An 18,489-nucleotide genomic window follows, 5' to 3' on the forward strand; every position below is an offset into this window, starting at 1 on the left:
GATACACACTTAGCCAATATATATGGTCAGAGCTACAGAAAATATGCTGCTAGCCTCTGAACAGTATTACTGAAATGGCCCTGGTTTGGGGGGGTTTTGGGGATTTTTTGTTTGGTTTTTTTAAACACAAAGAATATGAACAATCTGGTTTTGCCATTAAAGTAATGCTTAAAGCCTTTCTTTTTTTTTTTAATTTCAAGAACATTGCTGTCTGATGCTTTGGGGCAGAAAAAATATATTGGGCTGAAAACTCTGAAAGTGAGGAATATGGTTTTCACCCGTTACATTTGACAAAATTATAAGATTCTCTTGCTTAGGTCTTGAATGGATCCTGAATAGTGATGGGAGCACAGAGTGCTGGGAACCAAGTCCTTCCAGCCTCAGTGGAGTAGAGAATGAAAGGAGATTGTCAGGAGGGTGAAGCCAAGGCTGCAGCTCCAGCTGGAGGAGTGGATGCACTGCCATGGACTGGATAACCAGGAGCTCATTCCTTTGGGAGGCAGAGGGGAGCAGGGTCTGTGTCCCCTCTGAACGCCCACTTACACTGACTTATGTGTCCATTGCAATTTCAATCTATTCCTGGCACCTGGCAGGTTTTGCTGAAGAATTTATTTGTTGTATAATGAAGATGCATTTACTTCAACAAAGCATAATGCTTTGTTTTGCCTTTTTATTATTAACTTGTCAAAAGAAGAGATATGGCAATAATAAAATGACAAAATACCGTGTAAAGTGTTGAAATTAATGGGATGTATAATACATCAGGTAATGGCAATTAATTCTATAGCTGATGTACATAATGTCAGTTATTCAAACACTCACAATTATCCATACTTAAAACTATTGGCAGTCATATAAACAGGCTTAATGAATTATAATAACAATGTGTTCTAACAGCAAAAAAAGGTAAATAGCCAAACTGTGAACCTGTTTAAGGGAATAGGCTTTGGGGAGGTAAATTATTCCAGACTCAGATGAACTTGAGTTAAAGTGACATGTTTTTCTGCAAGTTTTCATAGTCCATTTGTAGCACAGTAACTGAGGAAGTTTTAATTGACTATTAAAACTACTCAATAGTTTCCATAGTCTGTACATTTTATTATTTCCAAGGTTCATCATCTAGGAGGTGGGGTTAGAAGGAAACTGCTTATTTAAGTCAGGCATTGCTCCTTTCCAAATATATATGCAAATTTATGCACCAGGGAGCAGAACTGAGTGTCCAGTGCCAGGCTTTCAGTTTTGGCATCTCTGTCTTCACTGCTCCTCTTTGAAAAAGCAATGTATAAAATATTAAATTCTCTGAGAACATAATTTTAATTACTCTTGAAAGACTTATCCAGCTGTTAAATGATCCAGGGTTAACCGAAGGGCTACTGCTATAAAACCATTTAAACACACCATGGTGATTTTATCAAATTTCACAGCTGTTCCTGCAGCAAATGCAGCTCCTCAGAACACAAGATTTCTAGTTAATCTGCTAACAGTAATTTTGGAGAAAATTTGCATCAAAGGAGAAATTGCTGCATAGGAACTGCCTGGATTGTACCCACAGCCAGCCCAGTCCAGAAACCTGTCTCCAGGATGAGCCAGCACCAGATGTTCCCATGGAAAGAAATATAGAAATACGTAATACACAAATGTAATTCAGCCCACGAAAGGTCACTCTGCTTAATCACTAAGACATGCAGACTTTCCTCTTCTCCAGTGTGATTTTATTAGTGTCACATCATGCACAAACCTTGTTATTCATAGAGAAACAACCATACCTTGAACCCAGGTTTCTTGGCTCTGGCAGTGACAGAATCCACAGTTTGACAGCACGGTTTAAGACATATCCTCCTTTACTCATTCAAGATTTCTCATATTTCCATTCTATGCACTTTTATTGGGTGATAATTTCTCTGACTCCTTGACTATTTTACAGGCTTTTTTGTCTCTGCTGTTATTTTTCATCCTGGTAGAGGGAGCAGGCTTAGTGCCCTGGGCTGCTCCTGTGGCCCAGCTGACACCATAACTCCAGCTGAGGGGAGCCTGACCCCTTCCTCAGGTAATCCCTGCCAGGGGAGCAGTAAAGATTGGGGCTCTTTATTTTCATGTAATAATCCTGTGGGATTCCCAGTGCAGCTGAAGCCCTGCTGAGCTGCACTTCAGATGCTGTGTTTGGGCTGTTTCGGGGACTGAAGCAGGGGAGAACATGGATATTCCAGCCAGACCCATGGAACTGGCCCGTGTCCTGCTCTGGGGTGGTCTGACCCAGCTCATTGTGCACTTGGCTGAGGCAGCCTTCAAGGCTAAGACAATGAGCCCAGGCCTGTATCCATGAGACATAACAATAATAGTAGCAATAATCATAATGTAGCTCTTCCAGTGCAGGGTTCTCACCATAAAGAAGGCAGTTGGGCTAAAGCTTCCAAGAGCTTTATTGCCCTGATATGCTGTCAGGCCATGTGCCAGGAAGGAAGGACTCAGGATGGGTCCTGCTGATGAATTACCTTGGTCAGACAGAGGCAAAGCTTTTTCAGCTACTCCCACCTGTCTGGGGAAGGACCTGGATCCAAAAATGCTGTGATAACTGTGTGGGGTTCATCCTCAGCTTTTGCCTTATCCCACAAAGGGCCCTGTTCACAGTGTGGAAATGATCCCCCACAGAAAACCAAACCAAGGTGCTGTAAACCTTAGGATTGCCAACCATTAAACTTAAATCCAATGCCAAAGTCAGTTCCTCTTGGACAATAGATGTATTTAAAATAAAACAATAAGCAGCACTGTGCCCACATCTGTCAGCTCTCCAAGCCTGCAGAACCAGCAGGAATTAGCAGTGAACTTGGTCCATGGGGTGTGTATTCCCCAGCCCCACATCTCACCCCAGCTATGGCAAACTCCCCCACAGGTCTCATCCCCTCACTGAAAGAGCAAACAAAGCATCAGGCCATGTTAACCCTGATCCCAGCCCCACAAACCCACAGAATACAGCAATAAATTGAGCTTGCACACCTTCGATACTTTTAAAGATTAATTGTAACTCCCATCTAATTTCCAGTCCATTGAATGCTCATCCTCCATCTCTCTGGGAAAGAAATAGGATTCAACAATCGGTGGGGCTCCAGGAACAGGTAACATAAAGCAAAGCCATAAATGTAAAGGTATTTCAAATAATTTGAAGTAATCCTGCTTACAACTATACATGATAGCTCTCTCTGAGTTAGAAATGTCTCTGGAACACAATTTGGAGCATCAATTTTTCCTTCATATCTGTGCTTCAGGAAATCAGACTGCATTTGGAGACATAAAAATTACAAACCTCCATATTTTTTTCGTTTTAATTTATGGCACATAATAGGATTGTCCTTCATAATATGGCTGTGAAGCTGAAAACAATTTGTATTCCAGCAGCTGGATGAACTTCCTCACATAAATTCAGTCTGCAAAAGTCACCCAAACCATGAAGATTCCTGTAGCATGATCCTATGTTAGGTGAAGGACAGCTTCTCTTCCTCTCCTTATCTTCCTAGATCATGATGGGCCATTAGAGAGTTCTCTTTGTTCTTTCTCAAGCCGACTGGTTTTTTGCCAGAAGCAAATCTCAAGTGCAGCCTCCCAGCTCTGGCTGGCAAGCAGCCACATTTGTGTTACAAATGCCAGAAGAGGGGATGGGGCTCTGATTTTCCCCTCTTTGTGCTCTCTGTGTCTCGTTGTTCCCCATGGCAGGGGCGGTGCTCAGCGCTGTTCCTGCTCGGCCCAGGGCAGCAGAGAGCCCAGGGATGCAGAGGGGCAGGGATGGAGCAGCCCCTGCACAGAGCTGCTTGTGTCTCACAATCTCTGCTGCACCCCGAGATGTGTTAGAGAATCTCTTTGCCCAGCCCGGCGGTCGAAGAAGGAGTCAGAGCTCTTCATTTCTCGGTCTCAAGGTTGTTTATTGTTTCTTATCTATAAAATTCTCTCTCCTGGCCTGCCGAGGTTTGCTCAGCAGGACAGACAGAGGCACCTCAGGACGGTGTTATCTTTTTATACTAAAAACTATATGTACATTATTTACCATATGGGAGCATTGGGAGCCAGGACTACCTCAAAGAGGCAGAGAATCAACCCTGATATTGCAGATTAATTCCTGGGGAAAAGTATTTAGGAATGACGTGGCTTTGGGTCTGTACCTTTCCATCCTCAGCATTTCAGTGGCAATCTCACATCTGTGCCTTCTTCCAGCAAGCACTGCCTGTTCTTTTCTACTTCCCAATACCTATCACCTATGTTAGACAGTGAGCTTCTACTCTAAACCAATCTAAAAACGCCAACATCACCCAGAAGATGGAGGCTAGGAAGAAGAAGGAAAAAGGACAAGGCACGCCCAAATTCCTCCATCTTGGGACCCTGAGCCCCCATTCTAAAAACCTCAAAAATCTATTTTTCTCTCTGTGACAAACTATTATTGTACTTTAACTCTTTTGACTTGTAATTCTTCATATAAAGGTTGGTAATTGTTTTTCCATGGGTCAAGATCAAAGGCACAGGGGTTTTGGGCTCTGTGCTAAGGTCTCTGAGCCCCCTGGGCAGGGGCTGGAGCCCCCAGGGCAGCCAGAAGAATTCCCTGGGTTCCAACACTTGTCCTGCCTGCTCAGACCCCTTCTGACCAAGGCTCTTCTGAGGAGCAGAGTGATGGTGTGGGTGATTGTGATTCTCCTTGCCTGGAGCTCCCCCACGTTCTGCTGGAGAAGCCTCTCCTCTCCAGACAAGCTGCTGTCTGTGTCCTGTGAACCTGAAAGGTCACATCTCAGCTCCTGAGTGGAGAGCACAGTGTCAAACCCTTCTGTCCAATTACTCTGCAAACTGGATATTTCAGACTTCTGAGCTGTCAGTGTTTTGTTCTGCTTGCTCCAAACTGTTGAATATTTCTTCTAATCGTGCATGATAATGCCAAAAGCCACTGTGACAAAAAATACATTTTGAACAAAGGCTAAACAACATAAACGCTTTTACTTTGCAGATGGCACTCAGAACTCGGCAGATGGCAAAAGAAATCCCACAGGATGTTCTTCTCTCCCTTCTCTCCCCCCACATATATATATGAGAGCATGTGTGTGTGCACAAAACAGCAGTGTCCTGAGGAGATACTTCTGTGAGAGCCTTTGGAGTCTCTCCCCTTTGAACAACACCTCACTGCCCAATTTTACAGCAGGAGAGATCCAGCCAGGGCAGGGTACCAGAGAGGGAGCACCTGTCTGTTCATGGGTTTGCCACTCACCTGTGGTATGCCTTTGGGTAGGCGAGTTTGGTTCTTTTTCTTCCCATGCCATGCTCAGTTCTTTATTTTAATTCTAGATCCTCAGGGAGGAGATTCTTCCAGTCTCTGGCTGTTAAGACTTGTACCATGCTGGTGCTCCTCACTGCAGCTTCTGTTTCCCAGGAAGTGTTAGAGACACTGCACTCTGTAGCATTTTCTGCATTTCACAGAGCTGAGCATAAAGCTGTCCATGAAATGGAGATGTGCCTGATGGAGGGGAAAATATGGGCAAGGATAAACCATAGAGAATCGACAATCCTCCTTCTGCATCAGGTCCTTGATAAAGGCAGGGGATAAATCTTTCTGGCAGAGAGCTGTATGAACAGGCACTGCTGCTCCCAGTCCTCTTGGCCCTGGGGTAACTCCTGTGTGGGATCACTTTGCATTTACTCCTGCAGTTTTAACTGTCCTGGAATGTGACCGTGGTCACAGGGGTTTTCAGGTGAGGGAAGAGACAAGAATGTTGACTCCATGACCAGAAGGCTTGATTTATTATTTTATTATATATATATATATATATATATATATATATATATATATATATATAACATTATAACTATACTAAAAAGAAAAGGAAGGAAAAGGTTTCCTCAGAAGCTAGCTAAGAATAGAATAGAAAAGAATGATAACAAAGGCAGCTGGCTCGGACAGAGAGCGAGACCCAGCTCTGTCATGACTGGTCACCACATCTAAACATCTACAGGAGACTAATCACAGATGAGCCTGTTGCATTCCACAGCAGCAGATAACCATTGTTTACATTTGTTGCTGGAACTTCTCAGCTTCAGCAGGAAAAATCTTAAAGAAAAGATTTTTCACAAAAGATGTCTGCGACACTGGAACAAACTGGCTGATCTGAACGTGTCATTGGGATCACTTTGCAGCTCCATGCTGCCTGTGCACAGCACCCCAGACAGCCCTCATCCCTAAAGCTCTGCAAATCCTCACAAACACAAAGCACTGGCAGCAAATGTCTCTTCCCATTCACCTTAGAGGGGTGGAGCTGCCTTTAATTGCTTCCATTTCTCAGTCTCTGCTAGAAGCAGTGTCTCTGATACAAATCTGTGCTCATCTCTGGAGAAGGGAGTTTCATATGCACATGGAAAGGGCAGTGAAACTTTCCCTTCTGCAAACAGAAGTCATTTTTCTGGGCAAGGAGCTCTGGTGTGGCACTGAGCCTGCATGGACAGGACTGGTCAAACACAGGATGCAGCAGCGTGCTAATATTTAAAAAATGACATTAAAATCTGAGGTTGGTGACAGAGTCTGAAAGGATGACAGCAAGGGGGGCAGAGTGACAAGTTTGACTGTTCTCAGATTACTGAATCACTGAACAGATGGACTGGCTCCATACAAACTTTCTACAGCCCTTCCAAAACAAGGAATACCAGACATATGCACCGACAATTGTACACACAAAAGTGTGCTCAGCCACCCTGACGCTCACAATTTTGGCAACTCAGAGACAAATCTGTTGTTTAAGCAGAGAGAACAGTGCTTTTTTTTTCCTCTTACTTTCATGACAACCTGGTTGTCTGCAGCAGAGATGATTTCAGGTGGAAGAAAGTTGTTCTGTATTTGCATGACAGAGAGTACAGTATGTCACAGACTGGGAAGGCATTGCCCAGCACCATCCACCTCTCCAGCTCAGGGAGAGGCTTGGAATGATCACACCCAGAGCCCTTCACTCCAAAGTACCTGGAGCCTGTTTGCAGCACTGTTCACTAAGTCTAAAACCAGTTCTGCAGCAGCACAGGGTGGAGAAAACAGAGCAAGTCCAGCACTGGGAGCCAGGACTACCTCAAAGAGACAGAGAATCAACCCTGATATTGCAGATTACTTCCTGGGGAAAAATACTTAGGACTGGCCAGGCTTTGGGTCTCTACCTTCCCATCCTCACCATTTCAGTGGCAATCCCACATCTGTGCCTTCTTCCAGCAAGCACTGCCTGTTCTTTCCCACTCAAAGATCTCTATCAGCCATGAACATTTAGCCAAGTGGGGGGATTTTTAAAAGTGTGGGGAACTCTAATAGCTGTGATGTTTGATTGGTTAATTCCACAAGAAATCACACATGTAAGACATGTTAGCGACAACTAAACCTCCCAATTGCTCTGTGGTCCATGGACACATGGTTGAGAGCTGGGTGAGCAATCCTGATCTGCCCAGGACCTTCTCTGGAATGGGAACTCAGGCCATTTGTGCCAGAGCCTGGAGAACATGAGCAGGACATTTGCTGGTGTCAGCCTCAGGCAGCCAGGATGGACAAAATGCTGTAGGAAGGAGACAAGAGGGAACAACGAGGAGGAGAACATGCTGGACATGCAAGACTCTCACTGCTGCTCAGACCAGCAGTCAAAAGATGGAAGCAAAATAAAATTGGAGGCCCCACTGGAAATGGAAGAAATAAACAATGAGCATTCCTTAACTATAAATCAGATTGTTTGGGTAAAGGAGGAGTTCAGACTCTACAGGAAACTCCATTGCTGGTACTTCCTATATTTCGAGGATGGGACCTCATACAAACTTATAAGACTTTTGTGGCACAATTATTGTTGATTGTGGGGTGATTACAGATGTAAAAGCTGTCTGAGGTGTCTGAATTTTGACGGGGAATTTGAAACTACTCCAAGCTCAAATCCAGAGGATTTATTTGGGCTCATTTCCAGTTAAAACACACAGCTGAGGTCGTGTGATTCCATGGACTAAGGCAGTTTCTAATCAAATCACTGCAGTATTAGCAATAGATAGCTTCATGTTTCTGTCAGAAGCCTTATTATTTTTCCTTATTATTTTTCCTGCCTCAAAGGAAACAACCAGAGCTGCTCTGGCTGCCTCTAAGGCTGGTGAACAAGTTCCATTAAACATTTGTTTAGAACAGCTACACTGGCTCAAACACTTTGTTTCAGGAAGAATCTTACCCAAGTAAGAGGTTCATATCTCAGAGAAACATCTTACAGTACTCTACATTAATTACAGATAAGGTGATATCATTACAGAGATAGACGTTGTTATCTTCCCTCTAATGTTATCAAGGCTGTTTTTATGTCTGCAGATGAACACTTGCAGACAAAGATATTTCTGAAAACCTCCCATTGTGTTTGAAAGCATCTGCTAAATGGGATTACAAAGTTCACTGGGTAGCATATTTTTGGGTGTGATCCACAGCTCACTGAAGTCAAGAGGAAGGCATGTAAAACTGGTTAACTGTCTCTGCTCTGGTAATTTGGGTTTTCAGCAAGTGCATTTATCACATTAAATGTATACTGAGTTTCTCTTATTTTTTTGACTGTTAAATAAATGTTCAAAGGAGAGATTTTCAAGACTCTGCCTGGGTTAAGGTGGACAAGAAGCACTCACTGGGGCAAGGGAGCAAGAAGAGGCTGGGAAGATTTTACTTATTGCAAAACTTCCAACTATTCAGTGCTGAAAGCACTGAGCATGCATTTTTTTCTTCAGCACCAAAAAAATTCATTGCTTTAGATTAGAACCTGTAACTACAGTTGGAACCAGTATCTAACAGTGCTTGAAATGAGAAGTTTACACATCATAGCAATAATTTACTTGATTTTACGGGGAACACAAGGAAAGGAGTGTTTAAAGTAGGTGAGGAGGGGTTCTTCATGTTAGCTTTGCTGAACTCCTGGGAAAATATATTTTATTTTTTGAAACCTAGCACAAAGCCAGTCCCAAGGCCTGGCTCCTGCCCATGTGTGCCCTGCAGCATCTGCTGAGGGGACACGGGGAAGCTGCCACCAGGAAACCACAGCACAGAGCAGTGGTTCCCCCACAAAACGGGGAGCTGACCCTGTCAGAGATGGGAGTGTTGAACAGAAACCAGTGGTGCAAAGCAGATGGTGTTTGTGTTGAACTCTGTGTGTTTACAAATAAATCCAGCTTTGCTTTAGTGTTTTCCAGGGCTGCTCTAATAAAGAGGAGCTCTCAGTCCCTGGCTCACAGCATGGAGGAATCCCCACATGTGTCTGCATTCAGGCAAGGAAGATTCAGAGCTGTTGCTGGAGTTGTTCCCTGAGTGTAGAAGCAGAGCAGTAACAAGTGATTAAGCCCCTTTCTCTCTCCAAACTCAAACCCTGCACTTTTCCTCACAGTTCAGACAGATTGTGAGGTGGTGCCTAATGGACCTCTGGGGTTTTACCCCTCCTTCCCTGTTAAGGCAAGCAGCTCCCATCAACTCTCTGCTTCTGGGGCTTAAGGGAAATCCAAACTAAAAGGCACTGCCTGATTTCCAGATTTTACTCCTGAGCATCCTTTCATATGGAAAATTCCAATCATAGGCTTGAGTTGGTTCGTGCCAGTCCCACTTCACAATGAGGTTGGATAAAACCCCACAGCAAGTGTCTGGAGATAAGGTACCATGGTTGCCATGGCATTTCCCAGACCAGAGGGATCCCTTGCTGTCAGAATGCCCTCAGTGAAGGCCCCTGCACAGGGTAATGACAGCCAGGCTCCACTGAGCTCTGTGGAACCCCTTGGAGTGGCACAGAGATGTCCCTGCCAGGAGCTGGGCTGCCCTCAGGTGAAAACTAATCAGTGAGCTATTCCAATATACAAAACTGCTTCTTGCTCTGTTTTCAGAAATACATGGCTGCTCTCAGGTATCAGTTCACAAACTGATTTCCAGACTGATTCTACTTAAGATTTGGTGCAGTTTCCCAACCAGCAGAAGTTAGATAAAGTACTAATGAACTTCAAACTATGCACATTATGGTGAAGGTGAGACCACAGCAAAAGTGCTGCTAGACCCAGCCAGAATTCTGCTGCATGTCTGGTGGAGAAAGAATTCAAGGCTAGCGTTTAAAATGCAAGGTGAAAAGCAGCTACAATTATCACCTTTCATTTTGGAACTGAGGCAGATTCCTGGTATTTCCATGCTCTGTGACACAGACAGGCATTGAGGGCTTTTTCCAACAGCATCTGAACACCAAAGTGCCAAGGTGGAACACTCCAGCACTCCTTAACTTCCCCAGGCACCCCCAGTCCTATCTGCACCCCAAAAATCTGGCTTTTATAGACTGCATCACCCTGAGAAAGTTTAGCAACCTGATTATCTCCAAAGAGTTTTTATGCTGCAGAAGAATAAGAAAACCTTAACAGTACTTTGTGCTGTAAGTGCATGTGGAGGATCCTTGCAACTTGGAATGTAATGCTGAAACCTCCTTAGAGAGATAAAATTAAAAAGAAAGACCAGAAAGCTACTGTAAAGTTGCTGAAAGAAACACAGATTATGTTTCAATGACCTTCTTGAGATGTATTCCTTACTCTGAGTCATTTGTACATGTTTGCATCCACAAAGAACCTGGAAAGGAAATTATTCTGTGCACAGAGGCCAAAAGCTGACACTGTTCACCTACAGAGCTGCTGAGTTCTTGTTTGTGTTCTCAATCTCTTTCTAAGATTTTTAAAAACTGAAGTGTCAGAGAGGTTAAAACTATTTTTTAAAGCAATAAGTTCTTCACAATCTCCTTGAAAATCAAAAGAAAATTGTTACAAGTGTTATGGGTTTTATTTTGAACCCTGGAAAAGAAGTGTAGAAGTGCTTTTTGCTGAATTTGGGTCTGGCTTATGGGAAGATTTTTCTCTTGCCGTATCAGCTGTATCAGTTTCAGGGCCACAGGCAGGGTCAGCACAGGATTAATGACCAGGAGTGCCTCCTATCAGCATTCCCTGCTCACCTCTCCCTCTGCAAAGAGCTGCAGCCAAACGCAGCATCTTTCATCAGGATAACTCAGCTCACACCAATGGAGGAGAAGGGAGAGAGAGGGCTCAGGTCTCCAGCACCAGGGAAGCTTGAGAGGAATTTTTTCCCATGGCCAACACCTCTACGGCATCCTTGCCCAAATCCTTTAACTGTGTGTGCTGAGGGGAGACCAATGCAGGCACTGGAGCCTAAACTGGGGCAGAATAAAAGCAGAATTACAGAAAATGGGCCCTGAGCATCTCCTCCCTTCAGTCTCTGGGAGCTTTGGGAAGGAAGCTTCTCATTCCCCTGCAGTCAGGCCCTGCTCCCTGAGCTGCTTTCCTACCTCAAAGCCAAATGTTGCTGCTGTACCCAGGTCAGGGATGTCTGCAGGAGGTGCTGGGAACCTGCCCCAGCCCCACAAGTGCTCCCCTGAGCTCTCAGAGCTTTTCCCCTGCCCTTGCCACCCTTTGGGCAGCCCAAACCTCAGCCCTGCAGGCCTCCACTGCCACTCTCTGGCTTCAGAAAGTTTCCTTGGGTGTTGTGAGAGGCTCCTCCGCAGCATGGTGACAAGTGATTTCTGAAAATAGTGCATTTATTCCATCAGCTTAAGCACAGCAGTCCCAGTTGTTGACGCTCCTCATGAAAATATTGATTCTAAGCTCCCTAGCTTACGATGTTTTGATCCACATTCTGGGCCTATTGATCTACCTTTGATACTTCAATCAAACTGCTGTTTATATCAACTGCAAATTCATCTGATCTCTCCAAAATAATTAGATTAATCACAGGAGGATCTACAAAAGCTCTGCTTTGATTGATTATTTCTTCATGCTCTCCTGGGGAAAACAGGTAAATTTTAAAATGTGAAAAAGACAGTTGTTAGCCTTTTCATTCTGGCATCTTTGAAATATTTTTAGTCCCACTTTTCCTTTTATGATCTCAGGCTTTTACAAGATTGCAGGCTCACAGCATGCTTAGTTATGATTTCTTCAGCAGCTGACATTTTGCAATACATAATGATTTAGCCAATATGAGCAGAACTATCATTACACAATTTAGTGTTCCCTAAAGTATTATTTGTTGTAGAGACTATTAGGCCTAGGAGTTACATGTTACAGAATTTTTATTAGAATTGTTTTAAATTCCAAGAAAATTAATCCCTCCCTTCACACCTCCTGCTCCAAGATTTCCATTTTGCAAAGCAAAGAAAAAGTATTCAAGCACAAAAATTGTGGGGGTTGTAAGGACTTCTCCTGAAATCATCAGCACTTTTCTTTGCATGAAAAACAAATGAAGACTCCAGGATTTTACTTTTAAGCGCAAAACTTTCCTTTCATTTGCACCACAGGAACACCAGTGATCCCAATGGGATTTGTGTGTGAGTCCTGAGCCCAGCTGAAAAAAAGAATGGTGGCTGAAAAGCCGCTGTTCAAAAATGCATATTTTATTTGATGAATGAATTGCTAAAGGAAAATAAAAAAGCACTAATTTTTTTCCATTCTGGAAAAATGACTTTGTACAATCATTCTATTGTTCAATCATCACTACAGCCTCTAGTGGAACCATGCCCAGAAGGATGAAACATTTTGTGCTAAACCTTTTCCAGGGGCCTTCTACATTAATCAATAGTTTTGATTACTCAATCCTATGATTATTCCATTTTTTTGGAACAAACCATTGGGGTTATTAATTACACCAAGACAGCTGTTTATCTTCCAACAGAACAAAAGGAGCTCATCCTGCCACACATCTAATGCCCTGCTGAACTGGCTCAGCTCCTTCCCTGGTCTCTGCAGGTGTCAGAGGTGGGAGGGTCAGACCCGGCTTGGGCAGATCCCTGGAGATCAGAGTGCTGCTGCTCAGGGGCACCTCTGGGATCCTCATCCTCAGTTTGAGGAGAGAATGGAGGTAACAGGGCTTGTGGGATGCTGAAAGTGAGCTGGGCCAAGGGCACATTAAAAATCAGGGAACGGATGCCAACGGAGGGATGGATGTAACTGGAGAGGAGGGAGAGGCAGGGGGGGGAAATGCACGGAGGAGAAACATTGTTAATTTAGGGGGGGTTGTTTGGCTTTCCAGGAATGCATAATGAGGGGTAATTAGCTCTGCCTGCACAGTGAATTTCTGATCTCAATCAGCAAACAAGGAAATCCTGGAACTGCTCTTCAGGGAGAGGAGAGCAACACCCCCAGAGCTGAGTGGGACTAGGATGGACCAGGAGGAATCACTGTCTGTGCAAGACGATGCTGGAGAGCTGCAAGAGGAAGCACAAGTGCTGCAAGGACATATTTAATGTTCTTCAGGATGGGAGGAGAATAAAGGAGGGGGTGGTTTCCAGGCATTTCCTTTCCAGATGGAAGCAGCCCTGTATTTATGGAGACAGTTACTCCCCTGAAAGGATTACCCTCTCTTACCTTGCTAATTATGTAAGGTTCTGGTGGCTGTTTTAGTTAAGAACAGAGTCTGTTTCCTTTGCTTGGAGCAGGAATCATTGTGTGGTTGTGTAACTCAGAAGCTCCCAGTGAGGAGAGAGCGGGAGCCCCCAGCTCCCAGCCCTGCTGTGTGTGCTCAGGGGACACCACAGCCCCTGCAGGGACCTGTCCTGCCTGGAAATGGCACAGGCAGCTCAGCACAGAGCCCTCAGTGCCTGCTCAAGGTGTTCAAGGAGCAGGGACTGGGCACCTGTGGGATCCAGCACTGCTGGGGAGGAGGAGGAGGAGGAATAGTGCCACACATCTGCCTCACACAGGGCTGACACACCTCAGCCCATTGAGGCACTCTGTGTCACCAGAATGTCACACAGAGCAAAGGCCTGCTGCTATTACTATGGCAAGCATCAATATTCCACCCCCATCCCTTTGAAAAGATTTCCTTTTTTCCCTTTTCCAGGGATTCGTTTCTTGTTCTCTGTGCCATTCACTGGATTGTGTCCTGCCTTTCTTCTCCAAGTGATTTGGCAGCAATGCTGCAACCACTGGTTTCAAAAAGCCAGGCTATTTCTTTATTCTGAGTCTCTACAGTACACAGCATGGCAGAGGCCCTTTACATCCTTCTAAATATTAATAAAAAAAGAACAGTATGGAACTTCACTTGGGTTTGGGGAAAGCTGCATTGTACAAGATGCTAAAACCAAAGTCATTTGTTCATTTCTGTCTGAAACAGTTTGAGGTTTTTATGGCTCAAGAAGTGAGGATAAATTTACACTCTCATTTTCCAAAATGAACAGAGAAAAATGAAAATCAATTAGGAGCATTTTTGCAGCTTTCTTGGATTCACATCTCTAAGGTTTTATACCAGCTTTTCCCTGCAATGTTTAAATTGACAGATTCAAAGATTCACATTGTATGTAAGTCAGAAGAAATCTCAAGGATACGGATTTTTATAGTGAATTGGGGCTAAACCACTTTTTCTCTTGCTGTACCAAAATGAATCCTAAATATTTTATGGGCTAAAAAATCCCAACAGAGTTGAAAGTAACAGTGATAAGAAAGGCCCTGCTTCAGCTCCAGTGGGCTCCTTCAGGAGCTGGGGAGAGATGACTTTTCATTTATCTACAATTTTCAAACTATGGGAAGAGTGTTAAAAGTAAAAAGCAAAACTCCAGTGCTCCCAGCCTTGGGGATCACCACACCATTCAATCTTCAGGCTGCATTTTACAGCCCCATTGGAGAAATTACTGCTCCCTGAACAGTCCATGAAGCAGCTCTCCACAACCCTCTCATTTCACATGTGGCAAAAACCACCAGCATATTTTAAAGATTCTCTTGGAAAATGTCATCTTTTGAGATGCAAATACCAGGCCAGAAATAATATCCCTTCTTCCATTTATGCTCTAGTCCTTAGACTTAAGGAGAAGAAGAATTAAATCAATAAACAACTTCAATTTCTACTCCTTCTCTCGAGTTTCTTTTAAATCAATATGCAGCTAAAATCTCATAGTTAAATAAACTGTGCCAACATATTGCTTCAATTACTGTCATATAACCTCTTTCAACTTGGTATCCATTATCTTTTCTCCAATAGATACATACTCACCCTTGGGAAAGGACCTGTGCATAATAAACAAGAAAATTGAGTTGTTCTCTTAAGACAGCTGTCACCTGGCACAAGAAGTGGTGATAAAATGATCCAAAATAGCTCTTAAGTTGATCAAATTAAGGAAGAAGCATTTTTGCTTTTCTCTTTTTTTTTTGTTTTTTGGGTTTTTTTTCGTTTTTAGTCCACAGATGTCATGTAACATCCTACCTGCTGTTCCTGAAAGAATTAATTCCTAAAATGCAAGTTTTAACAAATGTCCTTCCCCAGCAATGCCTGACTCTACCTCAGCACGGACAAAATCTGAGGTACCAGACAAAAGGAATCCAGGCAATGTGAACAATGTGTTAAAGCCAGTGCAATCTGGATAAACAGTAGATTCATATTTGGATTTGGCATGAAAATCAGAGGGAGAGGCCTCTCGGTTTTGCAGGGATCTGGAAAAAGTGCAAAGCCTACGGAGGGCTAATAAAACTTTTCTGGCACACCATCTGGAAGTCTCAGCAGTTTCTGCTTTCGGAAAGAATGCGTTCTGCTTTTAACTCCACACAATACCTCATTGCTGTTTTCATGTGCTCCAGACCAAGGAGACTTTCTACAAACAGCCCAAAAATCAATACATGTTATTCTGCCTCAGCCAGGTGCGTGCTCTTTGAAAACAAACTGAGACATCTCAACATCACACAATGGCTCTGCCCCCAGGAAGGGAGACTGCAACACAGGCAGGACCTGAAGGCTTTGCAAAGGTTGTGGAGCCCTGGAAATGAGTGCAGGAGGAAAAAACAAAGGGAAGAAAGCCCTTCTGATCCTCCTCTCAGGGGACACAACCTGCACTATGACAGCTTTCACCTATGACATCAGCCAGTCTGAGCTTCAATCCAGCCGGGTACTTAACTCATCCTTTACTCTAAGCCTGTGAACAGACTGAATTCCTCCCAATTTTGAATAGAATTTATACCTATTTAGTTATAAATGCCTGGCCAGATCAAGGCCCAAGTCACTGGGATGATGAGGTTTATTGCCAGACAGTATAAAGAACAGGAGCAAAGGTTATGCAGTTTTTTATTCCTTGGCTGGAAAAAGGATGTCAAAGAGAGATGAATGCAGGAAATACTCCTTAAACATAAAGCCCACAAATGGCACTGCCTCCTAGCAAACCTTGACATGTAGTAACAGCTCTGCACACTGGCTTGTGGCTGGAGAACAGCCAGAGAATGCTTAAAGAACTTACTCCCTTCTTATGAGAATTAAATCAAGGAGAAGCCTGGATGAGAATAACCCATGTGCCAGAGCCCCAGCACAACCATCTGATCCAGGACAAATGGCACCATCCTCCACAAACCCAGCTGCTCCTGCGCTCTGCTTCCAATCTGAAAACAGGTTTTTCACCAGTTCCATTTGCACCAAGAGTTCAGAAGGCTTATTTTTCATTCCAGCAGAGAATTAACACAAATGTCAGAAGTTGCCAGGGAACAGACTGTCACCCTCCAACTGCTTCCCTCCCTTCAAATACTTGGAGGATATTGTACTTCACATATCGCCCTTTAATCCTGTGTTCTGCTGCAGCTTTTTAATATGTACTCGCTGTATCTGTACAAAATCTCAGAATGCAGACCAGCCTAGCAGACAGAGCTTTGGCTTGGGATTTAGGAGACCTGTGAGCTGTTAAAGGCTCTTACAAAGGCTGCTCTGAGTGACTTCCTCACTCTGCTTCAAGTGTAAAAGCGACACGCTTTGAAATCGGTGGATGGAAAATCTCTCCGACTTTAAAACACAGGAGAAAGCTTAAACACACCCAAAAGGCACTCTGGGTGGAAGGAAGAGATGCAAGCAGCCCATACAGAACCCCCAAGAAGTCAGTTTGCAGCAACTGCCATGCACAGCTTCTACAGGTTGTTTCTGAAGGGACAAACCCTGCCCATTTCTGGGGCCCACCAACCCTGCCCATTTCTGGGGCAAACAAACCCTGCCCATTTCTGGGGCACACCAACCCTGCCCATTTCTGGGGCACACCAACCCTCCCCATTTCTAGGGCAAACAAACCCTGCCCATTTCTAGGGCAAACAAACCCTGCCCATTTCTGGGGCACACCAACCCTGCCCATTTCTGGGGCAAACAAACCCTGCCCATTTCTAGGGCAAACAAACCCTGCCCATTTCTGGGGCACACCAACCCAGCCCCAGGCCACCCATGGGCAGGGAGTGTCTCCCCATGGACTCAGCAGGGGCTGGAACACTCCCCTGAAAGCTCCGGGTTTGCATTTCAGTGCCCAGCCAAGGGGAGCCCAGTGATTCACCTGAGTTGTGTTTGCAGTGCACACCCTTACAGAGGAGGTGGTTCAGTTCTACCAACACTGTGCTTCACCTGAGACCCCCCCAAAGCCAAAATAGTCCCAGCTGACACTTAAGGACACTGCTCCATCCTGGGCCAGGGAAAATGCCAAAGGCAGCTGGATTTCCTCGCCAGCATTGCATGAAGGGGCCTGGAGCTCTGCAGAGGTGAGTGACCAGCAGAGGGATTTGTATCACTGCCCTTGCCTCTGCTTCTGATACAGGCTCCAGCAGCAGCTCATGAAATGCCCACCTGTGCTAGGTAGGCTTAAAGTGTGTTAAAAGGTAACTGCCTTCACAAAACATTGCTTTCAATTCATTATTTACCAAAACTCACATTTTATTGGTGCTTCCAAGGTAGAACACCCTACACACAGTTTCAAGCCTGATATTCAGCATGTAGACACAGGCAAGTCTAATCCTGCTAAATCTGTTTTTTTCCAGCTCTCTCTCCCTGTTTCTTTTCCCTTAAATCCCCAGCTGAAGATGGCAACTTTTCCCCACAATAGCAGCTAGCAATGCTAGGCTGCATCCTGATGGCCTGTGCTGCCAGAACCAGACACTGCTGTTTGAAATATGAAAATACCTCACTAGAAAACAACCTTTGAAATGGCACAATATATCTGACATGAGCTTGCAGCCTCTGGATTGTTCATTTGCATTCAAAGGAAGCTCGGAGTGAAGGAAAATTCTGCCATTTGGCAGAAGTTAAATCAGCCCAGAGCAGTGGTGGGCAGGTGCTGACATCCCAAAGGGTCTGTCCCAAGGAGCAATAACTGTGGGCTGTCTCAGCTGAGCTGCAAAGGCTGGGCAGGCCAGAGCAGCTCATTCCAGCTCTGTGAGAGCCCAGAGGAGAGCAGGGACACAGAGCCCTTCAGGCCCCTCAGTGCTCCCCACTGGAAATCAGATGAGTGCTGACCAGAGCAGGAAAACTCATTTTGAGGAGGTGCAGGCTGCTGGTGCCAGTCCCAGTGACAATCACACCAGGCTGCCTGCACTGACATGGGGAGTTCATCCCCTCTCAGATAATTCTGTATTTACTTGTTCTCCAAAGCAATCCTACTGAAAGGAAAACATACTGAATGAGCTATACAGCAGGGAACTCCAAAATATCATCTATGTTTTCAAGGACCAAGGAAGAGAAAA

Source organism: Ammospiza nelsoni, chromosome 13, assembly GCF_027579445.1.
Source record: "Ammospiza nelsoni isolate bAmmNel1 chromosome 13, bAmmNel1.pri, whole genome shotgun sequence".
Lineage (NCBI taxonomy): Eukaryota > Metazoa > Chordata > Aves > Passeriformes > Passerellidae > Ammospiza > Ammospiza nelsoni.